The sequence below is a fragment of the Macrobrachium rosenbergii genome, chromosome 50 (genome assembly GCF_040412425.1).
Source record: "Macrobrachium rosenbergii isolate ZJJX-2024 chromosome 50, ASM4041242v1, whole genome shotgun sequence".
Classification (NCBI taxonomy): domain Eukaryota; kingdom Metazoa; phylum Arthropoda; class Malacostraca; order Decapoda; family Palaemonidae; genus Macrobrachium; species Macrobrachium rosenbergii.
In genome coordinates this window covers 34302944-34326653 of record NC_089790.1, presented here as the reverse complement: position 1 = coordinate 34326653, position 23710 = coordinate 34302944, and the positions used below count along the sequence as shown (strand labels likewise).

At 39.7% G+C, this 23710-nt stretch overlaps 2 long non-coding RNA genes across 3 annotated transcripts in view; both read right to left on the bottom strand.

Annotated features, from left to right (window-relative positions):
• LOC136832828 (uncharacterized) overlaps positions 1–9671 on the bottom strand; it is a 45701-nt gene extending 36030 nt beyond the window's left edge. The window contains exon 1 of the long non-coding RNA XR_010851333.1: positions 9159–9671. This is a non-coding gene — a long non-coding RNA (uncharacterized lncRNA). The remainder of the gene's footprint in view (positions 1–9158) is intronic.
• Positions 9672–14386: 4715 nt separating this feature from the next.
• The window catches only part of LOC136832825 (uncharacterized), a 13518-nt gene continuing 4194 nt past the window's right edge, over positions 14387–23710 (bottom strand). For both annotated transcript variants that reach the window (XR_010851331.1, XR_010851332.1), the window contains exons 2-4: positions 20283–20397; positions 18454–18571; positions 14387–15761 (exon numbers count right to left, since the gene is read on the bottom strand). This is a non-coding gene — a long non-coding RNA (uncharacterized lncRNA). The remainder of the gene's footprint in view (positions 15762–18453; positions 18572–20282; positions 20398–23710) is intronic.

Here is a 23710-nt window from a genome sequence, read left to right as displayed (position 1 = left end):
CTATCCATGCGAGGGGAGGAGGGAGGGCTTTGATCATGTAATTACTTGTTAAGTATATATTAACTTTATTTTATTATAAAATGACATACTTACCAAGTAATTACATAGCTGAATCCCACATTGCAGGAGGTGGGATGCATGAATAATCTACTCCAATCCACTGATAACTGTAATGTAAAGGAAACTGAAAATATCGCTAGCATTGGTAAAATGCTTGCTGATTCCTTACATGTTGAGAGAGCTACTACAGGAAATTACTGCCTCTGGATGGCGCTCATCTCAACCTGTAGAGGTGTGGCCGTATAGCCAGGGGTTGCCTGCTACATCAGTGGGATTCTTTGCTGCGAAGGAGTATCTAATTGCACACAAAGAATTAACAATATTGCCCCTGCCCTGGGCACAGTGCCATATGATAAAACCAGAGAACAAACAACACAGTCGCCTAATGCTAACAATTAAAAACCATTACCCAAACATAGAAAGATAAATTCGTGATTACTCCAAGTACATAGCACCCCCAGGCCCTCTTACAACTCAACACCGTTAGTCAAGGCAAAAAATAAATGGATTGAAGGAAGACTTCCTACACTCCTCCATACCAGCAACCGAAATTGGACCCAAGGTACTGCAATTTTCATAAACAGTTTCAATTTCACGCAGGCAATGCGATGCAAACACCGATTTGCACTTCCAAAACATTGTTTGGATAATAACGGAAATAGACAAATTATGTCTGAAAGCCAGGGATGTGGCTAATGCCCTCACTTCATGCACTTTTACCTTCACTAAAGGTAACACATCCTCCTTAATCTGTGAGTGGGCCTCTAATATCAGATCTCTCATAAAAAATGCCAGAGCATTTTCTTAAGAGAGGGCGAGAAGGGGTTTTTAACTGTGCACCAAAGGTTACTCGAAACAACATGGATCTTATCCATTCTCAGCAAATAGTATTTTAATGCCTTTACAGGACAAAGAGTCTTTTCTATGTCCTGAGGACCCAGAATGTCAACCAGATTCTTTATAACAAATGAGCAAGGCCAGGGACTGGAGGGGTTCTCATTTTTTGCTAAGAAACCCAAGGTTAAAGAGCAAATCACGTTACCCTGTGAGAATCTAATTCTCTTGGCTATAGCATGTATCTCACTAATGCGGTTGGCAGTGGCTAAAGCTACCATGAACAGAGTCTTTCTTGTGAGGTCCCTCAAAGAGATTGACCAAAGAGGTTCAAAACGTGGTTGCGAAAGCCACTTCAGGACCATGTCCAGATTCCAGGCTACCAGTCTTTCTTCTTTCTGCTTAGTCGTATCAAACAACTTGATGAGATCAGACAGATCTTTATTAGAGAGATCTACTCCTCTATGTCTAAATACTGAGCTCAGCCTTGCTCTGTAGCCCTTAACTGTTGAGGAAGACAGAACTCTGGAAGTTTTTAAGAAGAGCAGGAAATCACAAATCTCTGCTATAGTCGCCTTAGAAGATGAGATGTTGCATCCTTTGCACCAGTCACGGAAGACTGTCCACTTGGCCTGATAAACCTTGCTTGAAGATTGTTGCCTGCAATGAGCAATAGCGTCTGCAACTGCCTTTGAAAATTCTTTCACTCATACCAATTTGCTGGCAGTCTGAATGCAGTCAGGGCCAGAGTGGACAGTCTTTCATGGAGCCACCTGAAATGCGGTTATCTGAGTAAATTGTGCTTTTGAGGCAACAGTCTTGGAAAGTCCATCAGAAGTTCCAGCAAGTCCGGGAACCATTCCTGTCCTGGCCAGAATGGTGCTGCTAGAGTCATCATTACATTTCGGTGATTCCGGAACTTGTTTATGACTTCCCTCACCAACTTGAATGGGGGGAAGGCATAAAGGTCTTTGTCAGACCCATCTATGAGCACTGCGTCTGTCGCCCATGCTTGTGGATCTGGGGAGACGATGGTTCTTTGCAGTCGCAAACAGATCTAGAACTGGCTTTCCCCACAGTTTCCAGAACTCTAGGCACACTAGGGGATCTAGAGTCCATTCCATGGGGATAACTTGCTTTTGGGGGCTTAGTTCATCCGCAAATATGCTGAACTTCCCTTGAATGAACCTCATTAGGATCTGGGTCTGATTTTGATTCACCCAAATGAGAAGGGCTCTTGCTGTTTGGCAAAGGGTCAATGAATGATTGACTGATTACGAAATTGAGGTCTTGAAGACAAGCGCTGGAACCCATCAGGATTATTCAGCGCCGTCATGAAGGTGAAATATATAAATTAATGATATGATTGATAATGAATAGGTGAATGATGACATAGGCCTACTAGTAAAATTCAGTGTTAAAATATGAGTGTAAAAAATGAAGAATGATATTAGATAGAACCAACAAAAAATAAGTATATATTAAACTTTTATATTCAAAATATATACTTAGTATATAAACTAATTGGACTGAAATCTTTATTAAATATACTAAAATCATATCTCATTAAAATAACCAGATTCTACCTTAAAGTCTTCATTTAAAATTTCTAAAATAGTCTTCCCAGTTAGTATGTACTTTGCCCTAAGGCGATTAAATTTAGGCCAGTGCACCAACATGTGCTCAATGGATAGCTGACCATCACAGTGAGCACAAACTGGGGCACTGGCTCCCTCTAAAATATAGCTATGAGTGAAGCGGGTATGGCCAATCCTAAGCCGTGTTAGGATGATCTCAAATCTTCTGTTACGATTAAAACCTGAACTCCAAAAATCGATACTTTTTTCTAATGTTTCTGTACTTCCTATTTGTGGATAAAATGGGGGAAGTCCATCTCTGCTGCCATTTTGTATGAATGTACCATCTTACCCTGTTTCTTGACATAGGACAGTGCTGTGGTATTGTCTGAATGGACAGTCACTGTCTTTCCGGACACCTCTGTTGCAAGTGCTTGCAATCCCCAATGAATTGCTGTCAACTCCTTTACATTTTATATGCCACGTCTTTTGACTTGGTGTCCAAAGGCCAGACACTTCCTTGTCTCCCAGGAGAGCTTCCCAGCCCAGGTCTTATGTGTCTGAATAAAACACTAGGTCAGGGCTCAGAGGCAGGAGTGACTTTCCTTGCGAGAACTTGTCTCTTGATCTCCACCAAAGCAGATCCTGCTTTATTGGAAAAACGAAAGCGTCCAGGTATTTCTTTCTGTTCCACCAGATTTTCAGAGAGAATCACAAGTTCCTCATGTGTAGCCTTCCCAAGGATACGAACTGTTCCATGGACGATAGGGTCCCCAATAGGGTCATCCAGCTGTTTGCAGAACAGGAATGAAGGGAGAGGGATTTGTCCACTTTCTGAACGCACCAGTCTATCCTTTTTGGGGGGGAGGGAAAAACCTGAAAAATCAGTGTGTTTATCCTCAGCTGCAAATAAGCTATCTCCTGAGAAGGAGTCAGTTACAACTTCTGAAAGTTTATTAGCAGGCCCAATTCCTGGGTGAGAAGAAGGGTCTTGTGAAGGTCCTCGGCACATTTGTCTTCTGATTGGGAGAGAATGAGCCAATCGTCGAGATACAGAGAAAATGTTGACCACCATCAAGTGTAACAATTTCGTTATGGGAGCTAGGATTCCCATGAAAACCTGTGGAGCCGTGGACAGGCTGAAGCAAAGGGCTCTGAATTGGTACACTTTGTTCTGAAAAACGAACCTTAAAAACTTCGAGTCCTGATGAACTGGGACATGGAAGTAGGCATCCTTCATGTCTATTGAAATCATCCAATCTTCTCAGTGAATGGATGCAAGGACTTACTGGCTCATTTCCATTTTGAATCTTGTTTTCTGGACATATAAATTCAGGGCACTCATGTCCAGAACTGGCTTCTAGCCCCCCTGAGGCCTTGGGGACTACAAACAGGCAATTGTAGACCCCGGCGAGAAGATGTCCTTGACCAATTCGATTGCTTCTTTCTCGATGAGTACTGACACTTCTTCGGAGAGGGCAGAAAACCTCTTGGACCCTACAGAGTATGCCGTTAGTATGACAGGTTTGTTGGTTACAAGAGGCTTTCATAGGAAAGGGATCGAATAATCTTCCCTCACAACTTTCACAATCCAGCTTTCTGCTCCTCTCTCTTCCCAATACTTCCAAAAGTAGAGGAGTCTTGCTGCCCCAGGAGTGCGCAAGACTAAGATCCTCATTTACGAGCAGGTGGCTTACTGGTGGACTTCTTGGTTGCCCGAGGAGTGAATCGGGCGCTTGAGCGAGATCTAGGGAAACCTCATTGCCTGCCCCTACCATAAAAGGGCTGAGGTTGAACTGGAGAAACTGTCCTCGAACTAAAGGCCTGAGTCTCTCTAGGGCATCTTGCTGATTGTGTGAGGAGGGCCTGGGTAGACTTTTTCTGCAGATCAGAGGCAAGCTGCAGTACTGTTGCTTGAGGCAACAAGTGTTTCTGATCAAGCAGGGAAAAGAGGAGCACGGGTTTCTGTGAAAGAGTGATTCCCTTCGTGGTGTAGGGACACCAAAGCTCCCTTTTCTCAAGAATACCCATGGCAAAAAGCAAGGATAACTCCACAGAACCGTCTCTTACACCTTTATCAAGGCAGGAGATGACAACTACAAAGTCCGAAGAGTAGTCTTCCAGAACATGTGGACAATCTTTAATCTTGCAGGCAAGTGCTCCTACTGCCCAGTCCAAGAAGCTGAGCACTTCAAAAAGTTTAAAAAGGTGCTTGATTAAATGGTCCAATTCTGACGTCGAGAAAAGAATCTTCACCAAAGTAAACGCCGACCTTCGTGATGAGTCATTCAACCTGGAGAAGTGCCCCTGGGAAGAGGCAGAAGCTCCCAGGGAGAGGGCCTCTCTGGCTGCATAAGATAAATATCTCCTCTGTGACAATCTAGTCGGCGGGCAATTAAAGGAAGCTCTTCCTGCTCTTCCTTACTTGAAAGCCACCTCTCTACCTCATGTAGACCTTTCTTCGTTGAAGAGGACAATACCATCTTAGGAAGTCTCGAAGAATTTGCAGACCGACTATCCATCAAGTAAGTTGAAGTCAGAGAAGACAGAGCTGCAGGCAAGAAAATATTTGTAAATGTCGCCAAGAGGAACCTTAGCTCGGAAGCCAATGGGCGCTCAGAGATCAATGGGTGCTCGTAAGCTAAAGGGAGCCAACGGGCGCTTGGAAAAGACCACACGATCAGCAACCACATGACCAAGAGTCAGAGTTCTGGCACCACTATTGGGTGCTTTGGTGTCAAAGACTTCTTTCCAGAAGCTACTAGAGATCCAGACAACGATGAGTGTTCTGGAGCTACAATTTCAGGGGCTGGGCGCACGGGTGCTAATGGATGCTCAGATACAACTTTATGTCCAGACATACTCTCCGAAATTAAGGATGGACTCTTATCAGAACACAAGGTCTTAGAAGCAGAAGATCGCGTACGAGCAGTGGCGCGCTTAACTAACGAAAACTGTCCCACTAACTTCAAGTGATCCTGGGAGAATCATTCTGGGCTATCCCAAAAACTACATGATGGAAGCGGCTCTTCAATAGGTTCTTTGAACCTTTTAACAGGGACTGAAGGAGGCTGAGACACTTCTATTGCGCACCTCTTTGAAGGGCGAGATTCTACTTTAAAGCGCCATTGGCGCTGAGGACTCAAATCACTGCTAGACGCACTAGATGAAAGACGATCCACTTCCATGGGGACGGCTTTCCAACGGCACTCCATCATAACCTGGGATGTGGCAACAGATCCGACTGAGGGGGCAACTGCCTGTGGGCAGACCCCACTGACCTCCTTTGGGCTACCAGTTTGGCTCCTCCCACGTTTAGGGGAATTTGCCAGGGACCTCTGCTTACGGGAATCAGCAGGACAGACTGACACTTCACCAACACTTTTAATACTAATTTTGTCCATTAGGATCTTCACCAAAGTGCCTAATTGTTCCATTGTATTTACTAATAACCCGAGCTTAAGGTTAATGTTAATTCTTGACTCAAGGCTGGTAATGGGGTCGGGATTGGGAGTAAGGGAGCAGGGGTGAGGGGTGGTTGGTACAGACTGAGAAGTGGGATCAGGTGGCAAAATAGACACAGAATCTGATATGTCATCATTAAAGGACTTAGCAGAAACCTGACTAGCTAAAGTTTTCTTACTACTGTACTAGCTCTAACGGCTGCCTTCCTCTTTTTGTCTCTGTCTACCTTGTTCAAATGACTATTCAAAGTCTTCCACATTTCAACATCCCATGAGACACATTCTTCACAAGTCAAGTAAAGAGAACATATTTGATCACTACAAGTCGTGCAGAGTGTATGTGGGTCATAACAGGCTTTAATTAGATAAGTATTGCAGACTTTGCTGGAATACCTAAAATTCTGTGAACCAGAATCAGACAGCCGACATGTCACGTGTCAAAAATGCCTAAAGTAGTCTAAGTTCAGCGAAAAAAACGGTCAAATTTGGTAATTCTGTCTGAAATAACACCTGACACTATCTAATTGTGCCGAAAAGGCTACCAAAAGTGAGAATACTTCACCAAATGATTCCAAATAAGATCAACTGAGAAGCAAAATTCCAAAAAACCGCTGCTGCTAATCAATGTAACCACAGCCATCAGAAACATATTGATCTCATTTGCTGAGCTGGCTCCTCTCTTACCCTGAAAGTGGGCAGGGTCAGTCACCTAGCCAACACAAAAGTAGCACTACTGCAAATTTCAAAATTCTAGTTGCCGATGAGTTAGAAACTTATAGCTATGTAATTACTTGGTAAGTTATATAAAGTGTGAGAATCATACCTAGCAGAGGTTAATCTCGTATTACAGCCTTTGCTGCAACATCGAGTGGAAGAAGTGCTGGTATCTGACACTGTCACAGCAACGCAACAACTAAGTACCAAGTAACAATCAAGTAGTAAAAAATCGTGAATACCAAGGTTTTCATATCAAAACCCTATGTAAATATTGCCGAAAGGCTACCAAAATCAAAGAATACTTCACCAATTTGAGGAACAACCAAAAAACAGCAAAGTATGAGCACTGTAATCCAAATTCAGCTGCTACTCACAACCTATGTTGGAAGCCGGCAGAAACAAATTGAAACCATTTGCTCAGTTGCTCCTCATCTTCCCCGAAAGTGGGCGCAGCTAGACACCTACACCAAAAAACAAAAGAATCACTACCAAGAGTTTCAAATTTTAGTTGCCAATACTAGAAATGTTAGCTATGTAATTACTTGGTAAGTCATTCATATAAAACACCTTTCCTGGCTAAATTTGAGGGTTGGGTGCAACAACCCCTCCTAACAGGAGGAGGTTGAGCTGGCCGTCTGGAATTTGGAAACACTGGTTTCTTCATCATCCCAGATGGTAAGGGCTTTAATAGAACCACCTACTTGGGTCCGCTTGCCCTAGCCTCTGCAGTGGACTTGATAGTCATGGCAGAGTTGATGATAAAGGGTCCTAAAAATCTAACCTCCCAAGCCAAATTGCTGCATCAATACTACCCTTGGGGAAGAGAAGCAAAAGAACACAACCATAAACTATCCCTTCATGAGAGGCTACTCTGCTCAAAAACTCATCTCAAAAAAGAGGGAGATAGCCTTGCCCCTCTTTCAAAGGACAAAATTACTCCTTTGTTTGGTACACTGGTATGCTAAGTAAGTCAGGGCCTTACCTCCAGAAAAAAACCACCTCCTGATCAAGGTCTCCTCATCCTGAGATGGGACATCTATGACAGCAAAGTCTGTAACATGTTCAACTGGAGGTTGAGTCATAAAACAGTCTGCAGAGAAGCCATGGCAACAGTTTCCAAGTCAGTCAACTCCCTCAACAGAGATGCAAATCCCTCCTGACAGAGCCTCTCCAAGGAAGTTCATTCATCATTCTGCTGACTGACAAGTCTAACTGGTGAAGGGTAGCCGCTACACCTTCCAATGCGTAATACCTCCTCTGACATAAAAGAGGCAGGAGGAGTTTGCTGGATCTGTTGGAGGCTAGAGAAGTACCTGGCCCATAGGCCAGGTTGTTTATCTCCTCCAAAACACCCTGAACCAGCTGTGACCATGGTAACCAGACCAAAGGGCTCATCTACAGAGGCCCCCACTTTGAAAAGTTCCGCTGACAAGACTGGAGGTAGGCATAAAGGCCAAGTGCACCTCCTAAAGACTATTACACTCACGAATGAGAGAAATACAGTAATCTCTCGGAAATGCAGGGGTTCCTGATGAGAGGGGCATTCAGGCCCCACTGGTTTTCCTGAGGCACAAGCCTCATTAACTTCAAGGGAGTTACACCAGACTCAGGCTCCCTCGTTTTACGAAGTTCAGACTTTAGCCTCTCTGCTAAACTGTTTTGTGTCTCAGAAACCAGCAAAGAAGAAGACAGAGGGTAGGACTGAGTCCACTTGCCTCCTCCCTCATCCTCCCAAAGTATCAGCAGTGAACCACAAGCACGAGAGGTGGAAGCAATCCGAGACCTCTCCTGATATACCAGACACCCCGAGCAAGATCATCATGTAGGTTTCACACTATGTATTGCCAAAGAAGAGCGAGAGTGACTACCAACCCCGTTGCTTGAGCTTGCATGGCCAAGGAAACCTGCATGCTCAGAGCAAGCAGGTTGTGCATTTCCTCTTATAACCAGTAGTTCAGTAAATGTAATAAACCATATTTTTGCCTCATCAATTAATTTAGAACATTTTACAATGAAAGATGAGCTGAATTTCAGCAAAATCCCACCAGCATACCATATTTTCAAGTCTATCTTTTCTCTGATATTGCTCCAAGCCATATGGAAATTTTCCTTCACTACATCATTGTCTAAGATATTGCGATTCAGTTTCCAAGACCATTTTCCCAATGATAAATTTCCCAGTTTTAACATTAGCCTAATTGAGCAATGGTTAGACCAACTTGCTGGGAGATTTTGAATATCAGTTACATGATTTTGCAAATCTCTCAAATAAAACCTACTTAACCTTGAACCACAGCGTATGCATTACTTAACATTAGTACACTGTACATGGTGTCAGGGACCAAGCATCCTTCAGTTTCAAGTTATTTTTCAAACATAACGAGATCCTGTTAAAAGGTCACTGCCTGAATTTGAACAGTCCCTCATGCTAGTATATTAATACCAACCTCCTCCCATTATCACATATTAAATAGTTAAAAAAAAAAAAAAATACGTAATAGCCTACCTTTGCCTCCTTTCCTCAATCTTGCCGTCCAACCTCACCAACTTTTATTCCTTAGCCTAGTGCAACTGTGGGGTTTGCTCCCATGTCCAACTTCAGATCCTTGTACTTCACCTTAATTTCCTGATCCTTTATACCCTGCTGTCAACCACTCTTAACTCCTTGTTTTCACTGTCTTAATCGAAGATTGACCGTAAGTGTCCTAGACTAGTGCTAGGCTTAACAGCCTAAACTTCATAAAATCGTTTATCAAACCGTTTTGTTACTTCCTGCAATGGAATAAACATTCAGTAACAGGCTATCAACACTTGGGCAGCGACGATGAACGCTCACAATATAGCCTAAACATTTATATCACCTTCTATTTCCAAAACATTCACATTGGTGAAATACTGTATAGGCTATATAATGGTTGCACTTCAATCTCTGATCAACATGCGTAATTAATCAAAATTTTACGAAACTTCAGTTCCAAGTTTACAGGTGAAAGCTCGACCCGTGACGCACTGCGTAATTTCTTCGCTGTTGGACACTTCCGGAAAATGCTTTTGAACGCGCCCCCATCTGCATCAATGGGACTTATGCCCCCTCTACACAACACGCCGAGACCTCTACGTTCTTATCAAGTAACTGTTTTCTCCTAAATTACGAAATAATGACATATTTCCGATTAAACAGAGGTTCATTAAGATTTAGCCGTGCACGGTGCTAACTTACCGGCCATGACGCTCTCGAAACTTTTGCTTAAAACACTTCAAAAGTGAACGAGTTACGCCATCTCGATATTTGCCGGGCCACTTGTGTAAACAAACTACCCATTTCCTGCGTTAAATCTGCAAAAATTTGTACCCATAGACGCTGATACCGTTTCCTTTACATCAATGGTAAACGCTGGCTTCCTTGGGGCCATGGACGGGGAACTCTAGCGAATTTTCGGGACGCCAGGCGCTAGATAATATTTAAACACCAGATTAAGGTTATAAATTGAGTAAATGTATTACGTGATCATTATAATTCATTTCAAAATATTCGTTCTTGGAACAAACCAGATTTCTGAGACAAATTTCACCTCTTTTGCTGTGAACGTTACGATGTAGCTACATTTTTAAAATTCATTAATATATATTACATACAGTTTAATATATTATATATATATATATATCATATACATAGTTTAAGTTTTGTCGAATATAATGGTGTTTTAAGTAATAATTTTGGAATTAAAACCTTTATTTCTCTCCTGTATTTTGACGGCATGGCATCTTGACATTCGTACCAATTCTAGATAAAGTGTCATACTCAACTTTCTTGCATTTTTTCCAAAGTGGTAACACTCATATGTACACATTACACGTCTCAGAAGTATAAATAATAATATGGACTTCAATAAATGAAAATTCCTAATAACAAAATACTACATTTCTATCGTAAACGATTCACTAATGCGTCGTCCGCTCTCGGATGTTTGGGGTAGCCAGATGTACAATAAGGCTGGAAAATTGTTCCCGCCACAGTTTCGCTACTTTGATGGGTAATTACTGTAAACAAACATTCTCACGTATTTTAAGTGGTATTTTGGGTGAATTAAGAACAAAATGTGTATAATTACATTCAAATAAGCACTGTGGGGCTTCAGCTGTGATGTCCGTAACGGTAAAACCACGGACTAAAGGTAAAAATGCATTTCAGTTCAACCACATGACAGACGGGAATTCCATGTCTCATACTTTCATAGTATAGGCAACAAAATGTTGTTTTATCGTGCTGATTACAACTAAAATATTGAGCAATATCGATAAACATTACATATATATGCAATTAGTGTTCAGTATACTGCTAAATGAACGCTGGGAAGGAAGTGTTCAAGCACCATTCAGGTTGCATCAGCATTGTTGGGGGGGACCCCCATATTGGATTCAAATTTGCCTTCAACATTTATTATACGAAGACTTCACATGCTTATTTGGTAGAACTATAGGGTAGCTCCGCGTCGCCGACAGCACTATAACTTGACTTTTTCTACAGTTTTTTGGTTGCTAATTATGAATTTACCTTTCATTTTTGGCGCTCAAGTCTAATTAACCTGTAATTAACCCCTGAAGTCCATCCAACAAGGGGTTTCCATACGCGATCTTCACGAGACAGAGCACGGCTACGTCTGTTTCGAACGGTTCATATCCCGTCCGGCAAGTGCAATAACTTGTTAACGTATGGGTACCGCTCCCCCGCCAGTACTAAACACGGTGAAGGGACATTCCATTTGGCCGACAACAAACAGATGCACTGCCAGTATCAGAACCCTAAAAGTGTAGAAAAAACCAGTTGAAAAGTTAAAAACAGGTGCAGAGCTAATATATAGAATTACCCTTAAAGTTTTAATTTTTTGCTATTTCTCCATTTAAATATCGAGTGAAAAATTAAAATACTGCCACCGATGTGTGTCATGCCCGATCATTTACCCCTACTGTTCTTGTGTAAAACTGTCACCCTGGCCTAACCTTGGAAAAATATTTTCTTTGTCCACACCCATGGCTGTGTTCATTCTTCTTCAATCTAACCTAACCTAGCCGAGCCTCGGAAGCATTTTCTTGGTCAAACACCCACGGCTAAGTGTTGATCCTCTTTGAGTTATCCACAGTTTATGATCCTTACCTTTTCGCGTTACTCCTGTATACCGAGTTCTGTTTTCTGTGTCGGTTGTATGTCGCCCCTGTTGAAGTGATAGGTATGTACTCCTGGATTTATATTCACATTTTCTACACAAAGATGGCTAAATCTAGATAAAGAGCCTAAAACATGATACTAGAAATACAGCCTGCGGCTGTAGGAAACGCCTCAGAAACTTAGGCCGGGTATTCACGATCAGGTTTTACCCGTCAGTTCACCCACGACCGGAGCATTCACGATCAGGTTTTACCTATCAATTCACCCACGATGGGAGTCTATGTGAAAAGAGTAGAACTGTGCGTTGGACCATCAAATTGAAGTCATCATCCTCACCGAGCCTTCATCGTAGCAACACTATATGGCACCGATGGAGATTCCACTGGCTGATGACGAGGTGGAACTGTATAGACTAGCTGCTGCGGCAATTCACTTAATAACAGGAATAAAGAATCAAAAGGGCGTAAAAGAGTATGGTCTAAATATTTATTTAAAAAAAAGACTTATATTCTCTTAAAATATTAATGAGTTTAAATTAGAACCTAGGGGTTAGTTCATTTATTTATGAAATGGAGAGTGAAGCCTACTTTCATTATAGCAACACTTTTCATAAAACGGCTGGACAGTTGCCTAGGCCTTCACCAAACTGTATCACATGGAAATATTGTTTGAAATATTTATTATATGATTTTGACTCGTAACGGCATACAGATAACGCTGCAGGGTTTAACAATTAAATAAATTAAGCCTATTCATAGTTTATTCATATTCTGGTCGGAGTGGCTGAGATCCCTCCCAGGTGAAATCCTGCCGTGAACTGTCATAAAATCATTGCTTACCTGTCCACACTTGATCACCTGTCAGTCGGTCAGGAGAACTTGGGTAATTCCATCAGTTCATCCATTGTGGTGAGTGGATTGACTCTGCCCACAACCTGTTGTCTACATGTAAGGCCGGGTATTCACGGTCAGGTTTACCTGTCAGTCCATCTGTCAGTTCATCATAACTGACGTTTAAACTTATGTGTGGACGAGTTTGTGGGCGAGTCAGTCCACTCGCCAGAACGGATGAACTGATGGAATTACTTGCTGACAGGTGATAGCACATGTGGACGGGTAAGCAACGCTTTTGTGACAATTCACTGTTGGATTTCGTTTTTGTATAGGCCTAATTCTTTTCATTGTTAGACCCTGCGACGTTATTTATTGACTGTTGCGAGTCCAAATCATATGATAAAAAAAAACAATATATTTCCATGTAAAATACAGACAATTTGGTATAGGCCTAGGCCAGTGTCCTGCCTTTTCATGAAAGGTGTTTTTGGTGCAAGAAGGCTTCATGGTCTATTTCATAAATTACTTCACCAACCCCCAGGTCTAATTTAACCTAGTTCATTAATATTGTATGAGAATAGACATCTCTCTTTAATAGGCAATACTTAGACCTACTCTGTTACGCCTTTTTGCCGCAGCAGCTAGTCTTTTTATCTCCACCTCCTTATCAGTCAGCGGAGTTTCCATTGCTGCCAAATAGCGTTGCCATGACGAAGGGTAGGCGAGCACTGAGGGCGATGACCTCGAGTTGATGGTCCGACTGACAGTTCTGCTCTTTGCGTGTGGACGCTCATCCGTCGAACGGTCATGGGTGAACTGACAGGTAAACCTGATCGTGAATACCCGGCGTAAGCTTTAACGGCAGATTCGATGAACTGACTGGTATACCTGATCGCGAATACCCGGCCTTACGTATCACTCTTACCTGCGTATATTCACATACCACTTAAAAGGCGAAGGTTTGTATTCCTGGAGAGACAAACACTTCCAGAGGTTTTTGCCCACCTCCTGGTTTAGCTCGAGATATTTCTAGTACTTCAACTTTGACTGAATTGCGAGCTTGCAGTTTGAGGTTATGTAAGGATTGTATAAAATTAATGTGCAGAACAATTCAACATCTAAAGGGTTTGCCAGGTATTCTTAACTGGTTTATCTTTGCAAGTTTTAGCACCAATCTTTGATACCTTTGTAATCAGACAAGTCAGTCCCGACAGTCACATTAAAATAGAATAAAACTTCCCGAATCTCTCCGGATCCCGTAAGGAACGCTCACTTTCTAAAGAATGTTGCCTTTGTTGTTTTTATTTTCTCAATTGTTTTTAAAAAGTTGAAAAATTCTCTTAAGCAACTTTTAAAAACTGGATTTTAATCAAGTCTGTGTAATGACTGAGTTCTCAAAGTAGACATTGTGGAAAATTTCCCGTTCAGGAAAAGTTCCTTACTCTAAAACTTTGCGTTTTATGTTCTATTTTATTTTTTAACTGACGTCATGTCGTCAGTACCTTTCCGTAATTTCTTTTGACCTCCATGTTGGACGAACTCTTAGGTCCACGTCTGAAAGAATGGTTGTAAATATTAAGTTTAATCCTAGTATTGATCTTGAAAGTAAATGCATGAGGAAGTAAACGAAAATAAAGAAATTAAGGAATAGGAATAAGTTAAAAGACCTGAAGTACAATATACGAAAAACAAGAAAACAAATTAACATGACAAGAGGTGACTGAAAGAGAGAGATGTAGGAAATATATTTATTAAACTGAACTAATTTTCAAATCTTCATAATCATACAGAAACGATGAACATCGATAAGGTCTATAACAAAAATATTGAGCATAAACGGAACCTGGAGTCTAAAAGTTGCTGCTCCTAAGGTTATTTAAAACTGAAACTGTCTAACACTTCACCCCAGCACTGTAGCAAAAAGATTCTAGTCTACTAATCAAAGATAAGAAGTAAGGAGTCTGTGTATAAAATTTTCTAGTTAACTTTCTACGAATGGTAGAATGAAAGGGAAGTTCACCTACTAAGGGTATAGAGTACTTCAAAGGCCAACTGATTAGGTGCCCTATTATTAAGATAACTCAAAGGGTATGCCTATCAGACACTTATAAACTGAGTTACAAACCTCGTGGGTAAGGTACTTCTGGCTATCCCCAGTCAAAGATCCTTCTTATTTCATCCATCGAATCCGTATAGATACATTTCAATGGGCGTAAAAGGTAGAAAATTTGTTAAGCTTATTCTCCGCTCTTCTGCTCAGATTATGCACAATGGATTAATCGATAATATCAAGGCATGATTAGGTGAAAGATGCAGAATGGCTAACATGGGTGTTTGGTTATTTGCATGGAACTTCTATAATTGCTCAGTAAGAGAATTTTGTTCTTGGTAATATACAAAAAAAGTACGATAAGAATAAATAATATAAGGCGCATACTGAAATTTAAGCCCAGGTGTTGATAAGAGATGATGGTTATGCGAATAGCAAAGTTGCCGCAATTTCCAAGTGACACTTACTTGCGGTAATCATCTTATCCAATAACAAATTCAAGTAATCCTATAAAAGGAAAATAATTCTCTTACCACTGCACAAAATCCACTCTGCCGGAGGAAAGAAAAAGAATGTAATAAATAGCAATGATCACGTAGTAAATATTCTCTTCCTTAACTACATTAATATGTACAGCAGGTCATATAAAAGGAATGGCTGGGTTTTACAGAATATAATTCTCGAGTATTTGCATAGGAAATGTTATGTATTCAAGGTGTAACTTGTAAATTTCTAGCCAATATCCATGCCATAAATTAATGAAAGCTAATTATTTCCTTATCTGTCAAACTGACGTGGTAGTTACGTGATGATATATGCATTTCCTTTCGATGCCAATATTTAAAAAAAAAAAATCCTAGCCATGCATTAGGGAGATGTTCATCCCATGGGTTTCAGTTCTGAAGGCCTTGGTCTTGTAAAATGTTCTACTTTTACTGAACAACACTTGCTGTAAAGGGGTTTTGAAACTATTTTCCATCCCTGTCAGGATGCAATTCAGGGAGCTTCGTCCTCAAAATACACCCTGAAGACGCCCCCTCGCAAACCGAACCTCCGTCTCTGAAATTAGAATTTTCAGTATTTTTCGAGATTAGAAAGAAATTTTACGAACACTTAGAATACATGCCTATGATTTGAATGACTTCCGCGGAAGGCTTAAAACGAATGTCATGACCAGAAATGTCGTTATAGCTAGACAATCTGTTGTGATCTGAATTCTGAAGAAAAAGGTAATCATGTGTCTTGATTATTGCTAGGATTAGGGCCGAGTCGCGATGCTGCGCTAATTTTTAAAGAGAAGCTCATACGAGCTAGACCACAAACTGGCAGGGAGGAGCTAAACCTGCCAACAACATTTCACTAAAAGTTTTAGGAAGGGAGAATTCAGAACTCTATGTATGTATTAACTTTACAGAAAATCTAAAATCTAAAGGGCTTCTGAAACAATAAGCAGCATTTTCGTCATCTTTTTCTTAATAACCTGAGAATTTGAGAAAAACACGTAATGAAAAAATTGATATATTTGTTATAAAGTAAGGACGGCAAGAAGTCACAAAAAAATTAACACACGCACACAACAGCGGGTATTGTAACATATTAATAATTTCTGAACGAAAATGTGAAGAGTACAGGTTTTCCAAGCAAGAATGACATTCATAGCACACTGAAAATGTTTCAACTTTAATACATTGCTTCCACTTTGCGCTTTGTCAACTCTCGCGCAGATCTGAAAATGAGTGGTAGCTTTAAAAAACTTTCGATTTTTTATTGGTGAAAAACAAGGGCACAAAAGTCACAGAGTTTAGAGGCCTTAGGAGGCCTTCAAAACGATGAAAGAAGAGCAAGTGGGTCTGTACACCTTTTTTCTTGTACTTCGTTTCATTTTCTTTCTTTCATTTAGGCTAACATCCTCTTTTCACTCGGCTGGACAACTGGCAATATTCTAGTCCATACTTCAAAAAAAAAAAAAAAAAACTTGAAATAAGGAAGATAAGTGTAAGGTGAAGAGTTTAAAAGACTTTTTTTTTTTAATTTCACATAAAACATTCTTGTTAATTCAAGAACTGAAAGGCCTGGAAAAGCAGGGCGAGGGCACAGAAGACTGACCGACTCCTAGAATTCACATGGATTACATTTTCTTGCAAAGACTTACTTCTTTACTCCACCACTCGCGCCCAGTGCTGTGATATCAGACATTTTATCATCAGGTAAAAGAATTTAGATATCTTTTCCTACATATAAGAGAATGACAGCTGATAATAATTTCTGTCTACTGATTCATCAACCACATCGTCCTCTTCACTATAAGCATTGCAGATCAAAAGCTTTGGTTTCATTTTCCTGATCTGTTTGTTACAGCACCATGTTATATATCATGGTAGCAACATCATCTCTACTGCTTCCATCTGCAAATTCAACAAAAATCTCTCTAGAAAGTAGACGTATTAACAACTGGAGTATCATTAAGTGCACTAGCAACCTTACTTTTTTCTCAGCCATTTTACCTGAAGCCTATAAAGACCTTATTAGCTAGTTCTTACCCCATTACAGTATATGAGCATCATAAGAACAGCACTAAATAGTCCTCTTAGAAACTTCCAGTAATTCGGTCTTTTTCAGATTATCAGTTCTCTCTCGGGGCAAATCTGCCGAGTCTGCCAGAAAGTTCATTCATTTTCCACTGCTTTTCACAATGAGACCAGATCATGGTGCTACACGTTATAATTCTATTTGTGCTCTTGTTAAATATTCAATGGTTATAATATTAATTAGTTCAGAAATTCCATTTACCTCACAGTTCCCTTCATCCATAAACACAATTAGTGCATTTATTCACTAATAAATGCGCTCTGTCAGAGCAATCAAGACAGAGCCGTTTCAATTTCTTGATATTATCATCACCTATGCCTGCTAAAAACACCCATCTCCTATTATATGAGACCACCCATCACATTCACATCCTACCCAATCTTCACCATTTGCTCCATCAGATCTACAAGCAGGACAAATCGGCGTTCATCCCATGCTAACCGTAATGCAGTTTTGTTGACTCTCGTATTTCATGATTTTGTTTTACGTACAACGCTACCAGTTTCATAAGGAAAATGATAATTGATTCACTCAAAATGCGAGAGCACTTAGCAAGCACCTCCGTTCTCCACTGCTGCCAAAACCACATTTAATGGCGTTTGCAGTTGAAACATGAAATTTACATAATGCCCTAATGCTCTCAATTGAATATTATATTTTGATGGAAGTTCTACGTTAATTTGCATTCATAATAAACCAGCAAGGAGCATGTATCCACGCAAAAAGCAATCTCTTTCATACAGAAACTGTTACTTCTTGCGGTAGCGTGTATGCACATGCACTATTAGTTGAGTTTATACATGCGGGTTTTATCCATCAAGCAAGCATTAAACCAACAAGGTTTTAGTTAAATCTGATTAGTTTTGTATAAACTTCAGCAGTTATTGACGGGGTACAGTGTTATTTACCCGTCAGAAAAAAATAGTTTGGGATTCAAAGGGCTAACTTCCCTTTCTATCATGTTTACTGTGATTTTGTTCTGTCATTTTCTACATTCTGTTGTAAAAAGCCTTCTCGTCCGTTCTCGCAACACACCCGATCAGTTGTGACGTAAAGACAACGAACTTCCCAGTCTATTCATGTTCACGCCTACAAATAGCAAATGGAAGTGCTCTAATGGGGAAGAGGCTACAAAACTTGTGATGCAAAGAAAAGTTATTACCTGTCGCCTGGTTCTTCTCGCTTCAATGTCCTGCACGATATTTCGCAAGCCCTCTACCTGCTCCATCAGCCGCACATTTCTTGCATGAAGTGCCTCCAGTCTATGAAGTTCACGTTCCCTGCAAATTCATGGTTTTAAGGCTGTCATCATTTTGGAAATTTCAGATGCAATATTACATAGAGTTCCTGACACAATCGCTCTTTTCCTCCAATCCCTGCACACAAATCTCTTTTTTAACAAATGCTTTTTTTTTTCTCTTATGCACCACATCCACGTGGCTGTTTTATTCTTTCTCTGGTATTTCGCAATATCAACAGAGGGTCTGGGGTTGCAAACCCCCATGACCTTGGTCACTGGGTGATTTCCAAACTGTTTCTGGCATTCCAAAGGAGTTACATAAAAGAATCTCATTTGCCATTTAAGGGGAATTAATATATGATTAATATTAATAAATATATAATATACTAAACTAATATATAATTAATATATATATTAATTATCTTAAAGAAAAAGGTATGAGAGTTAAAAATAATATCTCAGACATGTTTAATATGTTGATGCAATACGATCTTTGGTGACGTTGATAGAACAGAGCAATGTGAAAGATAATGACATCACTGTCATGAAAGTGTAATTTAAGCAAATTACACTAAAGTATTCACGAGGGAACAGAATCTTTTGAAAAAACAAATTATTCGAATATGTCCCCTAACTTTCGTTTGGAATTGAAAACACAAACTTCTGGGACTTTATCACCCGGAAATGGTTACAGTAGTACATGATACTAAATGTAGTTGAAGAAGTTAAACGCCACCATGCTCGACAAAAGTTTTGAATGGAGACATTCAAAATGCTTTTCTTGATGTCTCAGAACTTAACACTACAGCCTCTCCCATACTACCACCGTGAAGAAGGACCCTGGGCCTCCCCTCCCCCGCCAGCCCTCTTCGAAAAAGTTGAAAGTAAAATGAAGAAAATACATGTTTTCGATATCCGACGGTGCTTGAGAGAGGGCGCCATTTCCTAAAAATAGTAAGTCCTCCTCGAAAATGTTTCATTATTTCACAATAGAACAAACCAAACTAAAAATACAAATACAATGAAGATTAAATCGATTTGGATTTACGATATTCATGATGTCAAGCTTAGCACTGGGGCACTTCCGGCTATTCAGCTATCAAGACAGTGAAAAGATCCAGAACATAAGAAGATAAAGATTAAATAGAAATCTTTTTGTATGATTTCGTTTCTATTTCTACGCATGCTGCATTATTTGGTTATCAGTTACAGTTGAATAGTAATATGCTGAAAAAACGTCTTTTATGAAGGTTTACAATAAAAACTGTGAAAATAAATATTTACAAGAGTCATGCAGTAAAATGAAATTATTTGAGCGAACACCAAAATATTCCTGAAGTTTCGATGGAGGTACGGTAGGTTAGGATAAGCTTAAATGGTAGGCATCACTATTAAAGATCTGATTGTTCAAAAAAGATCTTGAAAATACTGTAGATTGCTTAAAATGTTATTAAAAGTCCACGGTATAAAGGCTACAAGAAATTAGAAATTAGTATAGTAATCCAAAGTAACCCTCAAACTATCTTTGGCAACCCTAAATAATGGTAATGTTCACTTATAGTCACAACTTGTTCGCGACGATAGTACCCTGGTTTTCGGCAAATAAATATAACAAGTATGCGTTTACACGACGGATATACACCCCTTAAGGTACAAGAAACCTAAAAATACTAAATGCCCTTGGTACGTTGCGTTCACCATTCACATCACTTTTCTAGCGCACACTGACCAAAACTCCTAGTAAATATTACCTTAAAAGCTGAACATTTTCCATAAAAACGGCGTAGACAGGCGACACTAAAGTAGGCATCCTGAAGGACTGTGGTTTCCCTTCGTTCAGGGCTTTGAATTAGGCCACAACTGTTTCTGGAATTCAGACAATAACATTTAGTCACTTTCACAGAAGGAGGGGAACAAATAATAAACAATACACAAAAAGCTCTTACGAAATTCAATATAATATAGTAATTTTTGCTATTCAAGTTTGCATATGCATCCAGAAGATGCAGAACGTATATGGTAAGTGTAGCGACTACAAGATTTAAATAATCTTAAACGGAATAATAAACTTGATCACCTGGGAAAATACTCAGTATGTGGCGTCACTGAATCAAAAGCACAAAACAAACAAAGTCATCTGAATCATCATAAAATGATCAAGATAATGGAAAAAAATGAAGCGATTACGCACAGGAATTTTGGATAAAACTACAGAGGACATCTTAAGAATAAGCTTCGCTACAAAATGTTATTATTTTTAATAAGACAGAAACGGTGCATGTTAAACATGTATGAAGCACACTGAACCTGGTCCTTACACAGAATGGGATTATTTCTATGAATATAAAATATATCTTTTTTTTTTTTGCAAAGCATCTCTATCCTTGGCAATTTTCTATATTTATATCAGCACTTGATAATCTGTTGTAAGTTACACGCACACAAACACATATTTTAGCGCCTGTCAATCTTCTTATGCAAATTGCCCAGCTTATTCTTTTTAGATATTAAGGCCTTCCAATCCAACAACTTTTTCTTTATTCGCGCTCAGTCCATTGGAAGGTCTTTTGTGCACCCAATACTGCACCCAAAAATGCTTTTCCAATGAAGTTTTTTCTGCTAATTTTCATATAAGATCATTACTGGAACAACTGCAGCTTAGTTGCCCACCAATTATATCCACGAGTAATTAGTTTGATTATTCTTGTGGAATCTGGACACTTTTGGGCTAAAGTTGTGATTCTGTAGATACCAATGGCAAAGCTATCAAGTGGTCTGCCACACATTTGTAGTAAGGGTACAAAATCACTCTAAATTCCGTCTATCACGCCTAATTTTGTTGATTTGAAGTCACCAATGCGCTATGAATATTCTGGAGTCCAAATATTAATATTTTGGTACGAATTTTGTGCGTTTTTTATTTATAGAAACCGTCATAACTCATCAAGTAGTCAACGTAATCACGTGCTACTGCTGCGTAATCCTGGGTTTCCTCAGACGAGGATCCCATTCATCGAATTCAAAGTACACAATTTTCGTCTTATTAGGATCGATATCCCTCTTCGTTTAATCTGCGGTAAACTTTGTAAATCTTCAGCCAAGCACCAAACACATTATTTTGGTGACTGGTGCTAGGGTTTTGTCATACGTGGAATCTATTGGAAAATATTTTACAACATAGAGTCAGCCATTTTAAAGAGCATATATTACGTTTCTACCAAAATAAACAGTATGATAGCAAGAGTGTAGCCAGAGATTATCTCTGGGGGTGGAGAGACAAATAGTCAAGACTGAGGGATACAGTGGACTTAATGCATGGGTCTGAAGAATGTGCTAAATACATTTCAAGACAAATATGAATTACATAATGTATATAGTAATGTATGAAACATCAAACAACACGTATGATAAAATGGTAACACAACTAATGTAATAATGCATCCCTGAGACGCCATGAAATCTACTTCTTGCCAGGAATTATCCAATGTAATAGCGGTGTTTGTATACATATAAATATACACACATACATACATACATATATACATGTGTGTGCATACATGTATATACATGTTTTTTCTTTATTGCATCCATTGGTGATCTTTGTGCACACTATTCCAATAACTGTGGTACATTTCTCCCACAGAGCACAACACAGCTTTAGAGTAGAAAAGTAATTATCTAGTACAAGATGATGATCATGATGAAATACTTCTTTCTCAAGAAGCCGCGTAACCAGGTCATTTGTGGCCCCATCGCCACTTACTTGCATATCAGCTGCTCCCTTGTATATTTCAAACATGAATGTATATCCCGATATTGCCCACATCAAGACCAAACCTTTACCCTAAACGTAGCACAATGCTCGTTTGGCATTTATTGGCATATAATGCCGCAAATGAAAGGTCTTTCCTCTAGAATTAATAAGGCTCTTATCACCTGTTATTTATCTTTCAGGGTAATAATGGCTTCTGAAAAAACTTTGGAAGTCGTTAATGATTGGTTTGACTTAATATAATCCATATGCTGGTGATGGAATTTTCGAAGTATCCGTAACAGGCAGAAACTTCAGAAGGTACAGTATCAAACCTTTTCCTTCCTTACTGTTTAGGAAACCAAGGTGCCGCCTGACATGAGTTTGTGTAATCCCAACAGAACCTCAGAAGGTTTTTTTGATGAGTCCCATTCCTAGAAAAACTCCTAAAAACAGAATATATCTTAATGACAAATGGTTGACCTTGTTTGATCCATCAGTGGCCTTCTCTTTCGCTTAGATGCGCAATATGAAATTGTATCCATTGATTTTCATACAGAGTCCTTACATCAAAGATTTACTAGACAAAACTCTAAGCAAAATAGAGCTTCAGGTGTTCTGTTGGTAGTCCATCGAGTTTTGGGTGACAGGTTGGTTGAATTGAATTGAATTGAACTGAATACAGGATTTAGGCCAAAGGGTCCTATGAAGTCATTCAGCGCTGAAATGGAAATTGACAGTAAAAGGTTTGAAAGGTGTAACAGGAGGAAAACCTCGCAGTTGCACTATGAATCTATTGTTAGGAGAGGGTGGAAAGTAAGATGGAAGAAAGAGGATATGAAAGGGGGTACAGTAAAAGGAAGGAAAGGGATTGCAGCTAAGGGCCGGAGGTACGCTGCAAGGAACCTTAAGTAATGCCTACAGTGCACCGCATGAGGTTCACTGACGGCACTACACCCCTCACCTTTCCGGGGGTAACGGATTGGTTCACAGTGTCCCGTGATGGAAAACTGGGTGGTCCAAATTCATTAAGTAAAATGTGCATTTAATCCGCATCCTCATTACTGTCATCACTACCAGCATCCACGCCATTAATTTCACCCCTTGAATTATCACCACTGTCGTGTGACTGTCATCATCAAAAGCAAATTCTTCCTCGCTAGTGTCAATGATACCATCAACATTATCAGTGTCTGACAGGACAAAATGTGCTTTCAGAATTTAATATTCCTCGCATGTTAAGTAAAGAAATTAGTCATTGTCTACGCACGTTTTATACATTATATTATACAGACACGTACACACACACACACACACACACACACACACACACACACATATATATATATATATATATATATATATATATATATATATATATATATATATATATATATATATATATATCTTGTCTAATAATATATAACC